The following is a 16,182-nucleotide window of genomic DNA, read 5'->3' as shown; positions in this document are numbered from 1 at the left end:
GATAAGTGCTACTTAGCAACAACTAAAACATCAGAGTGTTATCAACATCATTCTCACTCTAAATCCAAAACACAGCACTGTAGCAGCTACTAAGAAGAAAATTAACTCTGTCCCAGCCGAAACCAGGACAGTTTTCAAAAGTAAAAGGGCGTCTTCTGTAGCAAATGTGGCATTAGGCTTTTCTATATCGTTCACTGAATATTTTATAAATCTCTCCATTTTTATTCTATTACCTCAATTTAATTTTGTCTTCTAACTCATTTGATCACATTTCTTAAGTGAGCAGAATCCTGTCAAATGCTTTTTACCGAGCTGTGACTGAGTCTTCATTTTCAGTCTGGATGAGGTCCAAATTAACATTTTTTGTTTAGTAATATTCAGCGTGCAATTGAGTCAGGACTTGTCTTCTAGGATACTGAAACATTTTGAAATTACTTTCAAATTAGTTGAATGTAGGTTCTAGCATGAAAACTTCATGTAAAAATTTCCATGATCTCCATAGTGAAGTATATTTTTTTCTTGCCACATATAAATAAGTCTTTACAGAACTGTCATTCTGTTCTTGGGACGGATCATTATAAAGCAGACGCCCACTGTTACCACTTTGCACTTCAGTTCGTGCAAGATTTATCCATGGTCACTGGGAGCTTCCCAAGCTATTGGTAATTCAAACGGCTAAAACTGTATTTGGCATAAAGCATCATTCTCCTCCCCTTCTGCCACTTAAGTCTTCCCCAATATGCTAAATATCACAGAATCATGGAGTCATGCCATTGGGCTTTAGTGTTGCCATAGTGGTATTATATTTGTTAGTTTTCCTCCTCACTTGCTGAGCAACTTAGAGGATATCCTCTGAATACAGTCTCCCATGATAATGCCGTAATAGCTTTACATTAGCATGAAACCATGCTTGTTCAGTTCACATTTTAACTTTATGGCCCTCACCCTCACTCTGTTCTTGTTTAAAAGAAGCAATATGTCAGAATCATTGGGATGAGCTTGAAAACTGTTCTACTCTATGGGCCTACTGCAACATTCTGTCCAATATCCTTCTAGTTTGCTAAGAGTATGCAGCTCTCCCACTGAGATTGAATTTACATCCCTTGTCCTTCTGCCCCTAAAAAGCATTTCCCAGACCACCAATAAAGTCTCCTCTTCTGAACAGATGATTAGGCTGGAGAGGAGCTAAACTATATTTGACATAATTTTTCCCTTAAGAAGCTTTGATTTTATGCAACTGAATATCTTGTGAATATCTCTTGGGAATAATTTCTTTGTTAGACCTTACGCATTTGTGTTTAAAGATTTGATTCAATCTTAGATTTTTTTTTTCCTTGAATAATTTTACATATTATATTTTAGGACCTTCTTGTGTCAATGAGCATACTTTTTTTGCACAGAATCTCATTAGGTGTTAAAAAAAAAAAAATTCAGAGCAACTTCCCTCCATGCATTTGCAGTTTTCAACTTGTATCTTGAAGCTATTCCTCTCCAAATAGCTTCCAGATGTCTCTTTCTGTACGTGTTAGTAACATATAAATATGAAAAAAATTAAATCACTATTGATTTACAACACAGATAATTAGGGATGAATGTGTAGTAAAGCTTTCTAATAGAATTCTGTCAATCATTTCCAAGCACTACTTTCTCATTATGTGTTTGCTGAAACTATATGATGGAATTCTGCTGGTGACATTTGAGTGATAGTGACTTTGATTCCAAAGGAAATGTTTCAGGTTCATTTCATTACCTTGGAAAAGTAAAAGCAAATTTGCCTTATAAAAAGCAATTACTTCTTAGCTGACCAGTGCACAATAGCAATATAAAAAAAGTTTTCTCATTCCACTATTCAAATCCTAAACTAGCAAACTAGTGTTTGATTTTGCTTTAAACCAATTTTACATTGTTTGAATTGCAAAACCATTTAATCTTCATAAAGTAGGTTGTTATAATGGAGATCATATTTTATTGGTACAGTACACCAGCCTGGGACAAACACAGGTTTTTTGCCATTTGTTTGTTTGGTTTTTTGGTTGTTTTTTTATCTAAGGAAGGAATGCTTAAAATTGGAAGAATACCCACATCCTTTAGGTATGCAACATTTTAAAACTTTTTACAAATAACTACAATAAAAAGTATTCAAACTATAATAAACAAACACATATATTCATGCTGTATGCAACATACAGCCAACAACATTTCAGATGTTATATAAAATACAAGATCTTATTCAGTTAACTGTTCTCTTTCCACAACTACTGTTGTAAGAAGATCCACGATAAACAGGAGGGGAATACTTCACTTATGTGGTTTCTACAACGAGTTGTATAAATTTTTCTTTTGTTCCCAGGCTTGATACCATAATTCACTACTACTCATATGGCAACGAAGGTATAACATTGAAAGCAGATTCAACATAAAGAACTGCAACTACAACCATTTCAGGTAAATGTAATATCAAAAATTCTCTTCTATTCCATATTTAAACACAAATGGAGAATACTGTATTTTCTGTTACTTATTAGTCATGTCTACCAATTTAATTATAGAATTTCCTTGGAGTTGTCAAGATGAGTTTACTGAGCATCATCACAGTATTCCACAGCAACTTCTATTTTAAAGTCACTTTGGAAAATAAATAGCTCGATATGCAATTATAAGCATCAGCAACAGGCATATCATTCAGCAAGTCTAAGCAATTAATTAGAAATAATGGAAAGAAAATCACAAGAAGTTGCCATATTTTCTGATCATATTTTAAAAAGTGACTAAAATAAAATCCCTACTTATCTCTGTAATACAGCATGTCCAGATGTATAAATTATAGGTAAGAAGCACAATTCCAGAGCTTTTTAAGGCCCTCCAATCAAAATAATCTAAAATCAAAATGCATAAATCAAAAACAAAATGGAGAAACCATGAAATCAATGGTAATACAAATTAGAAAGCTTTAGAAAAAGGAGCTACATGAAACATCTTGAGCTAAAAGCAGAGCACTTACTCTCTGCATCTGAGAGTAAGCCATGTTAGCAACTGGAAGAATCATTACAAAGATTTTAAAAGGTAGTTCCAACATAACTTCTACCTTTAAAAGGTAATGTAGAATATCCAGCTTTGACTTTTGAAAGAAAAAGGCATTTAACATAAGCAGGCACTTCATTTTTAAGGACTGTACAATGTCAGAGATTAACACATAATTGTTGCACTTGGACAAGAACACATTTAAGTGCAAAGAATGAAAATACTTCAGGCAGTCCCCTGAACTGAATAAAGCCTCTGTCTCCTGCATGCCTTTCGCACATGATGCATACAGAGGGGCCACATTAGAGTTGAGTTTATGATCTGATGACAGATATGGTTAAGTGTTATCTTGAACTTTAAATGAAGCAATTCATCTTTGTTACTAGGCTGGAGTAATTTCCTGGCCACACAGCAACCTTCCTATTAAGGAAAAGTTCAGATTATCCTGTTACTTCCCACATAACCCAATTAATCTTTTCCCTTGCATGCATGTGTAAACCTAAAACATTCTGGGACCAATAGACTTGCTTACTTCAGAGGGGAAAGAAGTGGATCTTTTTCCTGGTAGATGGCAAATAACAAAATGCGGTTTTTCCTGTTTATTCCTCAAAAGACCCAAACTCAATTTTTCTTTTTTGGCAACTCTAAAGAAAAAGCATATTTCTGAATAAAGTTCTATTCCAAAAAATTGAGAAGTGATGGCACCCGTTCCCTTAAGTTATAACTTCTAATTATTTCTAGACAAGATTCTTCTCTAGATAAGACAAATAATATAGATTTCTGTTATACAGAAATATTAAAGATTTTTAACTAAGATACACAAATTCTTCATGCAATTGCAATTGCTATCCTTTGTAATTGAAGACTCCAAAGTAATAGAGCAAGAATGGTCAAATTCATCTGGATTTGTCTGGATCCCATCCCACAGACATATGGTGGTATACAAGGCAAGAAAGTCCTTTCTGTCTTCACACAGGATGTGGTTACACCCTGAGCAGAGCACAAAACCAGTGCCTAAATCTGGGACTGAGGAGATGAGACGAGAGCATAACTATGGCTTCTGCTTCAAGCAGCAGAGCTGAGCTGTCTTACTCATCTGGACAAGCCCATTTGATCCTCCCATGATGCATGCTTCTCAGGTCCTTCGGGTCAGCTGGTGTCCTGCAAGCAGCTTCCTACCCTTCGCCTCCCACCTGAGAGCATAGGCTGAGACAGCTAAAGAGTGACTCTGACAGCGAGAGCGACAGTTTGAAAAAGGACTGGGAAAACCCTCGAGAATGTGTGACCTGAGAAAAAGATGATGCTTTGTCTTCTACTCTGACACCACAAGCGATTCTTCCCAAAACTCATTCCAACACCAGAAATCTTTCTTTTTTCTATGGAAATAAAAAATGAATTTATATTTTCTGTATAGGCTTGCAACCAAGTAAATATGGTGCTGCTATTGCTAGTAACAACCTTTGCATTAAGCTAATGATGGAAGCTTCAGACCTCTAGGACTTTGCTGGGGCTGCCTGGAGTTTTGCTTTAGCTTGTTTAGCTGCAACAGCACTGTCTAAAGACCCAGTGAATATTACCTTATTTGTTTTGGCTTTTCTTTGCTTTGTACAACTGTATAGTGTACCATCTATTGTTATATACATATTTTAACTAATAAATAATAGCAAGCATTTAGTCTGCACGGGAGGAACTATCTATATGACCTTACAATAAAAATCCAGGAGAAAGGCATGTGATGAGAGGTGAGGTCTTGAAAGCACAGGCATAGGATGATATGGGATGTCTCATCGCTACAAACAATTTACCAGTGGTCAGCGTCTGGTCAACAAAGAATGAAGTCTTGGGTAAAAACAGTTCTAGCTAAAACAAAGAATCCAACACATGCAAAATATACCGCTTCTCATAAACTCCGATATAATAAGGAACTGCAGACCAATGGAGAAAGAGCAAGCAAAGAGACCGTGCTAGCGATCATAGGAAACCAACTTCAAGTGTATCTAAGTTTGAAGAGGAAGAAACCATCAACGTTGTGTCCTTCTGAAGGACTTGGGATGCTTAAAAATCATCATAACCCATAGACAGAAAATTACCACAGAAAATTACTTTTAATTGACAAAAGGTATGTGCACACTTCTACATACTAAAACCTAAACTTAGCTGAAATAGAAAATTTGAATTTTAGATCATCAGAAAGTGAAAGGAGAAAATATACCTCACCGAAGTTTTGTAAAGAAAGACAATTTTTGAACATGTCAGCTAATAAACTGGCAGTGCATAATCCAGAATCTGAAGTAAAATCATCATCAACGTAGTGCCATGTAAAGAAAGATTAAAAATCTTTCAATTTAAAACAGCATTATATTGCAAGTCAACAAATTAGTTTCTTTCCTACAGAGATGCGGACAATCCCTTCCACTGAATGACAGATACTACAAAGCCAAGCAGAGATGAAGTAACATTGTCCTTGAATCAAGATAAATGTCAAATGAAATTGTACATCATCCTCATGAAGAGAAAAAACAAATTATGATCCTCAGATATAAATATTAAATGAGGGGAACCAGATATTTCTGAGAGAGTGCTGTGTGTAAATCACTGTATAACACAAAATTAGTCCTGTGAGATTCAAAGTGATTAAAACCACTCCACAGCTTCAAAAATACATCAAAGAAATAGTTAACATAGCAGGCTGGTTACACAGAAAGTGAGGAAGATGTTTCAATGAGAAAAGCAATTTCATTACTTTATTGAAGGAATTAAATCTCCCATTAAAAAACATAATCTTTTCCCACCATTCTTTCCTGTTCAACAGCATTCCTGTTTCAAATTAATGTCCCTGCATTTTCCAGAATTTTTGTGAGAAATTTGAACATTTTTCCTAATAATGTTTTGATTTTGTAAATTGTGATCCCTTCTTCCTAGGCAGAATGTAAAACTTTTGCTAGAACACAAATGGAAGGCATAATTTTTTTTCTGTATCAAAGGGTATTTTAATTTGTGCTACATAGCAGCTTCCTTCCATTATTTCCAAAGAACAATAGAAAATAATTTTAACCAGGCTATCAAAAATCTCCCTATACACTGTTGCTTTATCAGTGCTATGCCTATGAACAATTTTTTTCATAAATTAGTTTTTCTAATGCCATCATTGTTTTGATTCAAAGCCCTTAATAACTTCACAGGAAAAAAATTCAACAACAAAATACACACCACAAAGATGGACTAGGAAAATAATATAAATGACACTCAAAGTAAGACTTTATTGTAATAGAACAGAAACAGTGAATTCAGCAATAACAGGAACTCTTCCTCCAAACAGCAATAAGTTTTAAAAGCTAGAATCAACTACAGAGATTTGTATCAAAGAATCTTAATGATGTTTGTAGATTTCTTGTCAATAGAATAGCCTTAAGAGCAATTCTTCTTTATCAAAGATATGTGATTTTCAGCTATGTAAATCATTACACTTCCAGCAGCATAAAAGCTGTAACAGTGTTAGTTGTCAAAAGACATGCTACCAGTTAAAATATATCAAGGGGAAGAGGCTACAAACACCTAATAAAATTTAAACCCAAAGATGCCAATGACGACACATCCTTTGACGTGTTACCAAAAGCACATCTCTGTAACCCTGCAGCTGAAATTCTTACTACCAATGGATCAGTAAGACTACACATGTTCACTGCCTCCTCATGTTCCTTTTTCCTTCTATAATTTCAGCCTGGATTAGAAAACATTTTCGTTAACTCTGAGAAAAAAAGAATTTTCACAATTTTTAAACATACACTAAATCAAAGTGGTTACAGAGATTCCAGGAATCTCAGCATAGTAACGTAGCCACACAATTAAATCAGAACCACAGCAGATGTAATAACCTGCTGCAGCTTAAGTAGAATCAGATGGATACTCATTAAAATCTAGAGCTGAAAGTTCAAAGGAAGAACTTGGAGAAGTCAAGCTGTCCTCAGGTCTGAAACACTTTTTGATGAGACGCAGAGGTGATCAAGTCAAATTCAATCAAAGGAAAAAATGAATAATCAAATTAAAAAGGGAAAAGGAAAAAAAAATCACCACATCACAAAGGTAAAGATTAAGGTAAAGCATGCCATAAAGACTTTATTTTTTTAATTGAATTTATTGCTTCTAAAAACGAGTTAGATTGATATCAGCAGAAACCAAACCCTTTTGTTCCCAGAACGAGCTCAGTACAATCAGCACTAGAAAGCACAAACTCCTGCCACTGACCAGCCACGCAGCTAAACCCAGACCTGGCAGGGGCAACCTTCCCACAGGGATAAAAGACAAATTCATTTTCTGTGTTCATCCTCACCTTGTTCTCTCCTGCAAGACTATCAGCTACTGAAATAGCTAGTAGCGGTTGGTATGCCCTAGTTTATAGATATCTGTATTGCAGAAGAAAAAGGCCAGCAACTGATTTACACAAGAGATTCAATAATCATCAAACCACTTTACAGGCAAAAGAAGGTATTTTTGTTATGTTACCAAACATTGAGAGAACTGTGGATCCAGCCAGTAACGAAAATCCACTAAATCTTACACACGCATGCATTTTCTGATGAGTTATGTGCTACCTGCCAATTTCAATCTACTTGTGGCCAGACATTTAAAAAAAAATCCAGGTAACCACATCCTTTAATGGCACAAAGGTACCCTCTCTTCTCTACGATGTGGAAACATCTACATATAAACTAAACACACTCTGAGCAGTGGGTTTGCCACACAGCAGAGACCTCAACTTTCTCAGTGCTGCTGAAACCACAGGCCTGCCCACTCGCTTTTGCATGAGTCGGCCTGGGCACCACCGCTGTTCTCCGCTTGGTGATTCTGGAGAGATCTCACAGAGTCTTGCACACACATTCACACGCACCAAAGACCACTTCAGAAAGTCAGCCTTTTGTCCATAATCACCTTCCTTTACTAAGGGACAAAAATACACAAAGTACTATGTCAAAACCTGTGGCAGCAAGACTCAGAAACATGAGTTTTCATTGTTATCTGACAAACAAAATGCAGGATCAACCAGACACAACTGACTTGGTTCCACAATGCCAGCAACATAATGCAGCTCACTCCTATGCAACTCTCTCTCCCTCTCAGTGAGTTAACTACTACTTGTGCTGAGTATTACATTGGAGCACCCGCTGTCAATGAAATAGTCTTCCCTGGCAATCATTTGGCAGCATTGTGCTGCTTCAAATGGTTATCATCTCCAGTGACCTACTGCGAAAATGAAATGCATTTTCTCCTCTTTCTTGGTTGTTCATACAGAATCTCAATGAAATTTGAAAATAATTTACCCATGCTTCAGGTGCCATGAATCCACTTGCTTCGAAGCAGGTGTTACAAGCACTGACAGAAATAGAATCCCAGCAATTAGCAGTCAGACCGAAAAGCCCTGACTGGGGTTTGTTAGTGATCATACTGCGGCTTACAGAGGCATGAGAGCTGTTAAGACCCTACCACATTCCCATTGACGGAAGCAGAGTGGTAAACCAGTGGTTACCTGGTAAAAGTTTACCAGGTAACACGTGGCTCTCCAACCTTCCAGTATAAACATTTCATTCATAGTTTGCACCTCTTACAGATTTTGTAGAGATCTCAGAGAGGCTGCAATCAAACCGGCAGTTCTCAGAAAAACCTAAGTCTTTAATAAGTGTTATATAAACATATAGAGCCAAGCTCCAATGTCAGAGAACAGCATTAACCTCTTACATAAGCTCTTCAGTGTTTTGCAACAAATGCATGATCACCACACTAAGGTAGATTACTGAGTTACTGATAAATATCACACACTTATAAATTCTCTTACCAGACCAGATTATTAAAATCTTTCTATGAGTTATATTATTCCTCATCGATACCCTACAGAACAGATAATTTAAAGTACAAAGGGACAAACAGGATTTCTTATTATACTTAGTTCATTTTCACTTTAAAAATGTTTAAAACAAAATCCACCTTCTGCAACCAAATCTTCCTTCCCTGCTTCGTGCATTTATTTATTTATTAACATTGAAAATAAATAGTGATTTTCAAATGCAAGGTTTTTACTCTATAAGCAGTCAGTTCCAAATACGGAGTGGTATATATAAATATTTGAAAACAGTCAAGCAGAAAAAAGCCTTTCATAATATAAAAAGGGTTGCGACACCTCTTTTTTTTCTCCTTTTTACAAAGGAAATACTAAGTGACTCTTGCATGAATTCACAATATTCATGTTATTATTTGTAAAAACATGCATGGCAACTTAGAATGTGAACATGCTTGAATCCATTTACTATTTGGGTTTTTTATATAGCATATAGATAATTGGCTTGGTTTCTGTGAAGTTTCTCTTAGACATCCACATTCATTTAAGCTTTCTGTATCTCACACTGTGTAACCAAGTTGTGCACATTTATCTGCCCCTATGTTGTGTACTCAAATGTCCCTCTACGGCTTGCTCGAAGGCTCTAGGTACAGCTCTTCACAGCAGTTTGCCACTGCGGAAGGGAAAAACCCAAGGCCTGAGCCATGTAATGTCTTCTCATGTAATAAAGCCCAAAGAGACCCAGGTGGCCAAGCAAAACTCTCTTACCTTCAGGTCTTCTTTGGACACTACAAAGACTCCTTACTGTGGATTCCAGTGTAAAAATCTGACTTGTCCCCTCCCCTTGCCATGCTGAAATATTTGTATTTTCTCCCAGCAGCCCAGTGCTAGGCGTGATGGACTGCCTTCAGTGGAGGTGTATGGGGTGGAGAGAAGGGACAAGTCAAATACTAGACAACTTGTATGCAGGCTTCATATTCATTATTTCCCCTTATGTTGCTGTTAATGAAAAGCAAATATGCACCACCATAAACATGAAGAGGTCTGGGAGACACATCACGGGCTTAAGCTTACAAAGTGGACAAAACAGTTTTCAGGGTCTAGAAAAGAAATTGAAGATAAGGAACTACTACAGAGGGGGAGCTCATTAAGGTCAAGCTTGCTCAAGGTAGCTAGAGTGCCAATGAAAAAATACCTCCAAAAATTCTTTTCTGCATAAACAGGCTACACTTGGGCATAGTTAACTCTGATTATCCTCTACTGACGAAACACATGTGAAACTTTGGGCTGTAGAGCTCTTCCAAACAGTTGAGAGCATGAGCAATTCAGACTGTCAGCAGTGGCATGATTCATGTTACAACATTTACAAATATATAAATTGAATTTATTGTAATAATTTTTAGTGGTGGGCTGAAATAAGCAAGGATAGACAAAATGCCTCTTTTCCTCTCCTTCAGTTCTTAATCATGGCTGGAAAATCCACATGCATATTCACAAAATTGGACGTTGATTTGCCTGATGCTGACAGTGCTACCAAGCTTTTCTTACTCCTGAGAGGACCAGAGCTCAGAGCATACATGGCTGACAACACTGCAATGGAGGGCACAAACTTGTTTCTGCAACTGGGTCTGAGCTGAATGATTACCATCATATCCCCTGAGATATAGCGACTGTTCACAAAAGGAATTTCTTAGTTTTAAGCAAAGGTGTTTTAAGCAACCCCATTTTACTTTTTGGTCTGACATAGACTAGGAACATTACCGTGGTCCAATGAAGGATTACTGGTTTTCAGCTGAGGGGAAAACTGAACAGCAATAACTCAGATAACTTTCTACTCAATTGCAAGAGCAGATTTGACAGCACTGAATCTGCAGTCATTGATTCATACATTAGTTTTTCCCCAAGACTCCACCTTGTTTGGTAAATAAGATGGATGATGCTCGCTTAATGAACAAAAATATATTCTATTTTATTCTATCTCCATTATTCAACATGATGTCACAGGTTTTTAATGGCACTTCAAAAACCTGCTTTGAATACCTCATTACTAATTTCTTCAAAAGTTTTTTCTGTGAAGCTTTCCCCTGTATCATTTGAATGACTAACAGCCACCAATCAATTTACCATCAGGATGTAAAGTAGTATTCCCTTATCTCCAGTGGAGAACTGAGGCACAGAGAGTATGTCTACCCTGTTATCACAGGGTGACAGCAATATGACATAAAGGCATCCACAGAATTTAAACAAGCCAGTAGCAGCTTGTCTACGACATTGTCGTGGTTTAACCCCAGCCAGCAGCCAAGCACCACACAGCCGCTTCCCCTCCCCCCTCCCAGTGGGGTGGGGAGGAGGAAAAAAAAAGTAAAACTTGTGGGTTGAGATAAGAACAGTTTAATAACTAAAGTAAAATACGCTACTAACTAATAATAATATAATAATAATGATTGTAATGAAAAGGAATATAACAAAAAAAAAAAGAAATAACACCCAAGAAAAGACAAGTGATGCACAAGTGTGAATTCACTTTGGACTATTTATCCTGCTGCCAAAAGCTAGCTACGCACAGCATTTTAGTTCTCCCTGTAATTCATTATCCCCGCAAATGTAAAGTGTTTACACTCATTTGAGGAGTCTGCTTTAAAGTAGTTACTTTTTCTGAGTATTTGGCATTGTACAGCACTTTGAACGATGCAACTGATACCACATAACTCAGTATATGGCAATTCTGCAAAACAGGCCCCTGGATTCCATAAGGAGAAGTTTAATGTCCTACCCCTCTCTTGAAGAAACCCTGTGAGTAGTGCCACAAAAAAACAGGTTACTGAGAGATAACCATGAATTAATAGCAAGTCATCCAATTCACAGGAACTTGGTTATCTAATTATATGTATTACGTTAAGCGGATCTCTATTAGTAGGTTAAATGATTCATGTGTCTCCATGTGACAGAGCAGAGGTTTTCCAAAGTGACCTTTAACTGCAGTGGCTTACCTTTTCACTATACACATTCTGCAACAGATAGAGATAACATCCTACATTCAACATCCTGCATCAACAAAAAGCACTGATATCCTCATCATATATCCTCATAATGATTAAAGCAACATACATTTGAGGGGCTGGAAATTATGTGATCCTCTAAGGTAAAGACCGTACCATAATATCAATGCACAAATAAAGGATTTGCCACGCTCTTCATATTAATTTGTCTGTGGTGTTATGTCGTATACACATGGGGTCTATTTGGGTATACACACACACATGACTTAACAGGATAAGAGCTACCCAAGCCATGAGTCTGTATAGTTAAGACCTCTTTCAAAGGAAACAATCATCAGCCTCCTACTAGAATTCTTATAGATCATAACTTCTACGTATATGGTTTAACATCTCTATAAGGTATATAGTAGCTATTTGGAAGTTGTTAGTACTGTGAAATACTCAATGTTAAAATACTGCATGGCAGAGCACAGAAGGGGTAAAAGAATTGCAACTTCAATTTATGTTTCTTTACACAACTCAGTAGCTCCTGAATGCCTTTCAGTATGCATGGCATCCAGTGTAACAATAATACACACTAAGAGAGGATCCATGTGAAACAATGTCCCAGGCAAGCTCTGACAGAAAGATGTTCTTTCAAATCATATCATACAGTCATATTACCTTTTTTAAAACATATATTTTCCCTCTAATAGTTTTTCATTTATAAACTAAGTCCAGAATGTGAAAAACATATATTCAGGTCACTCAAGTTGATAAGTGAACGTTTCCTGTATTATGATAAAACAAAGGTGATGACTCACTGTTTCAGCTTCAGTAAGTACTTTTTAAAATTGGTTCTATTGATTACAGCGAAAACAAATTTCCTTCAACCATCTGCATTTCCTTGTATTGAATAAGAAAACACATTTGGCATATATTTGGGATTCATAACTGCATTTATTACAGTCTCATATTTTATTACGCAATTGATTTGTAAAAGTCTCAAAATTATGGAAAATGCTCTGATGTATTCTTCTGTTTTGAAAAGATGCAGATTACATATATATGCAGACTACTGCTACAGTTGAATGTCTTTTACTAATGACAATACCGTGATAAAGGTCAAATTATCTTCCATTCTTGCATGCTTTGTTATTTCTAAAATCATTTTTATCCCAGGGTTTTCTGAGTAATGGTTTAAAAAGACTCTTTAAATATTAAACATACCAAAATATTGATGGATTAAATGAGACCTAGTTTCATAATCATAATGCACAGCATTTAGTGCACAATGTTTTCTTTGAGTGTGCTTAGTACTGGCTTTCAAGAGGATGCCTTGCATTTTAAAATAGACTCAGTTTCATTATCATAGATGTTTTCTCCTTTTGAAAACATTTAGTCATTCAGATATATTTTTTTTAATTTCCTGGATACTAAACCCCTGGTGGGATAATCTCATACCAATCCATATGGGGAAGGCAGTTTTGCAGATCAACAAATCCTACCATTATTTGATTTGATCTAAGAACAACTTAATTGAAACAACACAAAGTCGTTAAGAATAGTTCTTATGCACATCCTAGTTAATGTAAATGACAGACAGTTTAAAATAATGAAAATTTTGTTATGACCAATAGATGAAACCCATTCTCCTAGTAAGTAAATCCAGGATTTTCTGGCCTGTACAGTACGTTCTGGTTGGTCACAGATAACAGTTTTGTACCAAAGGAAGTGAACTGTTTATAACAATTGTGCTGCACGCAGAGTATATATACAGAGTATAAAAAAATGCTGTTAAAAAACAGGCACATGCCATAATCCAGGTAAAGTATCTGAGGCAATGAAAATTCTCCTCAGAGATATTAGGTTGAAGTGGGTTTTCATTTCAATATATATAGCAAAAAATGTTATTTTGGGTTATAAAAATAAAAATAATGAAACTGCAGTGACTTATCCAAGGAAAAAAATCTGTACGAACATGAAGCTTTTATTGCCTTTGCAATTAAAGCAAGTCTTTACAATTTAGCCAGCATTAGAGACTTAAGACAGAGAAATTAATAGGCTACTGAAATATATTCAAAACGACAAAAAAGTCTAATTCAGAGGTCTCCTTGTCTGTTAAATGGACAAATAACTTACTGAAGCTACTTCATTTTTTGCTTTTTCTGAACAAACTGTGGGTGAAAAAGACATTTCCTACCTACACAAAAGAACAGATTTTAGTACTAGGCTTTAGGCAGTCAAAGCTCCAAAATTCTCATTATGGACTAGAGGATATTTTCTTGTGGAAAGCATGTTTTTTGGGGTAGAGGGGGAAAAAAACCCATGAGGATTTCCTAATGAGCTTTTTTTAAATCCTTCAAGGTAGAAGAAATCGCACACCATTTCATTTTATTTCAAAAAGAGTGTCTTGATTTTGGCTGGGATAGGGTTAATTTTCTTCTTAGTAGCTGGTACAGTGCTGTGTTTTGGATTTAGTGTGAGAATAACATTGATAACACGCTGATGTTTTTAGTTGTTGCTAAGTAGTGTTTATACTAAGTCAAGGATTTTTCAGCTTCTCTTGCCCAGCCAGCAAGAAGGCTGGAGGGGCACAAGAAGTTGGAGGGGACGCAGGCAGGACAGCTGACCCAAACTGGCCAAAGGGATATTCCATACCATATGACATCATGCCCAGTATATAAACTGGGGGGAGTTGGCCGGGAGGGGCGGATCACTGCTTGGGAACTAACTGGGCATCAGTCGGCAAGTGATGAGCAATTGCCTTGTGCATCACTTGTTTTGTATATTCTAATTCTTTTAGTATTATTATTGTCATTTTATATTATCCTTATCTTCCTTCCTTTTCTGTCCTATTAAACTGTCTTTATCTTAACCCACAAGGTTTGGTTTGGTTTGGACTATTTTGGACTGGTTTCTTCTTTTATTTGCTCCCCGATTATTACTGTTCTCTTTCCATCTTCAGAAAGCCATGTTACAAATTATCAGTTGATTCTTGCTCAGATCAAAACACACTGAAGACGAACCAAATTAAATGCCTCCCAGGCCTCCTTTTGAGTGACCACATAAGATCTTTCTGAGGAAAATAACTGGTAAAGCATGGATAATACCTTAAATTTCTAAGCTACTCACTGACAGGTGACAGTAACGCTTTGTTGGTTTTAACTTTAGAGTGAGAGTTTCAAATGTCAGTTGGACTTTAAATTCCATGAAAGCAGGAAATATCAAAATTAAATATTTTAATATACTTTTCTTAGTATTCTTAATATACTTTTCTTACTTTAGCCTAACTGAACACCATCCTCTGTAATGCTGATTTGTGTAGATTTTCCAATTCACACATTAAGAATAGATTAATGTTTCAAATCACTCTATACTCTTTATGAAAAGATATGAGAAAATAAATTCCTTAAAAAAATCAGAACTGTGCTCTTAAATAAAGGGCAGATAACTGCAAGTTGCTTTGGCAAGACCCATTAGTGTTACTGAAAACAAAATAGTGCAAAATTGGAATGCTTCAGGATTAGTTCTTCCATACTCTACATTATCTTTGCTTCTTTGAAGCAATACAGTTTATACTTCATCTTTGTTATCTACCCTTTCAATCTATTAACATCAGAGCTAAATAATAGCAAGAGAATAGTTATTCCTCATTGGAATAACTGAGGACACCATCTTGTCAACAATACACTGCTTACATCATGGGAAGAATTCTTCATTCTATTTATGTACCATGACATTCAAAGAGAATGGATTTTAATTTTGTTATCTAGATGAACAAGACTAGTTTCTCATTAATATGTACATTGGGTCATGAAAATACACTGGTTTTAAAATTTTATATGTTCTTTAATAGAAATCATAATCCACTGCTGTCTGTGACATCGCAGCTGGTTACTGTGGGGATGCTGACAGTGCTGCAAATAGAGGATTATTACTACAAGTGAGGAAAAAACTGCAGGAATAGATAAGCTGTAATAAGGGGTAAAGATCCTGCTATTTGTGAAAAAGCTGTAGAAAAAATAAATGAGAAGAAAATAGGCTGCAGGTGATACATACAGACAGAATTGTTTAATCAGACTGTTTTCTACAAAGTTCTTTCAAACAAAAGAGTCTATCTGTGTTATGTCAAAACAACTGGGGGTTTAGAGTTAGTGACAAAGGGTCAAAACATTCACTGTCAGGAAAAAAACTCTTACCTTTCAGTTCATCCTGCAGGGTTTCAATACTTCATGGCAAGAAATCACTTTTCATGTTCAAAGACAAATTAATTAGATTTAAGGCCATGTTTAACATTGAGAACAAAACGTAACCATACCTGTAATTCAGACTAAATTAGGATTTCTGCAA

This window comes from Gymnogyps californianus, chromosome 8 (genome assembly GCF_018139145.2).
Source record: "Gymnogyps californianus isolate 813 chromosome 8, ASM1813914v2, whole genome shotgun sequence".
Taxonomy (NCBI): Eukaryota; Metazoa; Chordata; class Aves; order Accipitriformes; family Cathartidae; genus Gymnogyps; species Gymnogyps californianus.
The sequence above is the reverse complement of the archived record's forward strand: the minus strand, read 5'-3'. Positions refer to the sequence as shown.